Source organism: Poecilia reticulata, linkage group LG11 (assembly GCF_000633615.1).
Source record: "Poecilia reticulata strain Guanapo linkage group LG11, Guppy_female_1.0+MT, whole genome shotgun sequence".
NCBI lineage: Eukaryota > Metazoa > Chordata > Actinopteri > Cyprinodontiformes > Poeciliidae > Poecilia > Poecilia reticulata.
The window spans coordinates 24,573,194-24,575,469 of NC_024341.1; positions in this window are offsets into that span (position 1 = coordinate 24,573,194).

Genomic DNA, 2,276 nt, shown 5'->3' on the forward strand with positions numbered 1-2,276 from the left:
CGCTGAAGTGTCCGGGAAAACATAATCGGTGCGCTGATTCAAAACATCTACAATAATGATAGTAACAGTAATAATAAAATTAAAGCTCCGCGGAGCATCGAGCGGCCCGAGCAGCCAAGCGCCGCTCGGCCTATAGCCACCGCGTGGTCCCAGCACCACCTTCCCCCAGCCACCGCTGATGCCCTGACGGAGCAGCCGAACCCGCCCTCCTTCAATTACTCAGTGTGTCATGTTTGGCATTGCTCAGAGACAATGCACAAAAATCTGTTGCAGATTGGCTGCAGCGAGTAGATCAGGGGTCACCAACCTTTTTGAAACTGAGAGCTACTTCATTGGTACTGAGTTATACAATGGGCTACCAGTTTGACACTATTCTGAAATAACAAATTTACTCAGTTTGCCTTTAGTTATATATAATCAATAATGATTAATGATACTGATCCATGACAATACTCATCCATGAGAAGACACTGATCATGTTAATGATTTCTCACAATAATTAGCAATGAAAACAAGGTGGGAAACAAATATCAATATTCAGCACTTCATCCTTTTTAATCTCCGTAATTGGGTGATTCTTTTTTTGCGGCAAAATTTCGGCCTCAGGATTTTTGAAAAAAAAGTATTTTAAGTTTTTAATATTTTGTTACAACACTGACATGTTTAACAATAAGAAATTAATAATGGGCAAGCACAGGATTGGATAAATTAATTAATACATGTGGGGTTTTTTCACCATTGTCTCTGAATGTGTTCCACCCTTTTATGAACATTTACATATGGACCACAAATAGTTAAACATTTAAATTTAAAAAATAATGAATTTTTCTTAGAAAGAGTGTGTCCCTTTTACTATAATATATGTTTTATTCTTGAAATTGTCACACATCATGAAGTTACRAATCATTTATGACTGTATTGCAAAGAAAACCCTGTTTTTTTACTCATTATTACTGACAGCATTGAATATATTGGTAATTTCAAAAACTTTGATCAATATTTGCATTTATTGGTCTTCAACACCCAACATGGCTCAGAAAAATCCACAGTACTTAATGTTTCTGTAACAATATTTAGTAAAAACGTGTGGAATGGAACATAACATGGTGGATTGTCCCATAACATGGTGGAAAATCAAAGTATTTGATTCTAAAATCTGATGATTTTCATTATTAGTTGAAGGATTCCTAACAGGGTGGAACTTTAAGCTTTACATATACAGGTTTAACATATTTAAGATAAGAAAAAGTACAGAGACGGTGATTGTTGAAGCTCACTTTGTTTTCCATGGTTGAATTAACATCAAAACCAATTGATGTCACTTACATTAAATGGTTTTTAAGGAATTTTAGACTTTTTGAATGCAGAAATGAAACATCCTAACAGGGTGGAAAGTTAGTACKGGCACATGTATAAGATGAAGAAAATATCAAATGAGAAAATGGTTTCAGTAGATTAAATTGCATATTGAAATAAGGTTTAGTCCAGTCAATCAACTTATTGAAGAAAAACATAAATGTAAATATATTTTATAGTTTAAATGTCATGAGGAAGTCTATTACGCTGCACTGGTCACATGAAATTGAACATGTCAGTCAACAAAAAGGTGTGAAAAGAACAAAATAATATTTGAAAGGCATTTCGTTTATATTTGAATAATGGCAAACATCTAAATGTATAATTAAAATACTTTGTTGTAAATATTTGGCACATTTTACAAAAATTAATWGTAAGCAAAACATGGGGACATGGAATGTTGCCGCAAAAAAATCACCCAATTGTTAAATTTTTAGATAACCACTTACATCTCTACATTTCATAGGAAAAATTTCCAATTTTCAATAGCCACTCACAAACACTTTTTTCAACAAATCATGAACTATGTTGCACCATGCTTCAAAAAGTTAWCAATTATGTAATGTTAAAGAAAAATAAACTTACATATTTTTAAATAAATCTTGTCACATTTTGAACTCATGACCAAATCTGCTGCATTTTTAACAAAATTATAACTGTTATATGTCATGAACACACTTTTAAATTGAACACAATTCCTCAATATTTTAATTGACCTTTGCCATGACACTGCCATGTTGCCACTTACATCTGGTATTGGTTTCCTTATTAGTGAGAAGACTGGCATTGCATGCTGTTCACCAGTGCTCTGTAATCTGCACAATAACAATAGGCCTTCGCAACCTGGTGGAACTTTTCAAACTAATCTACCTGTAGCTCTTTATGTGGTCAACATTTAGCTAGCTAACCTTCAACAGAAT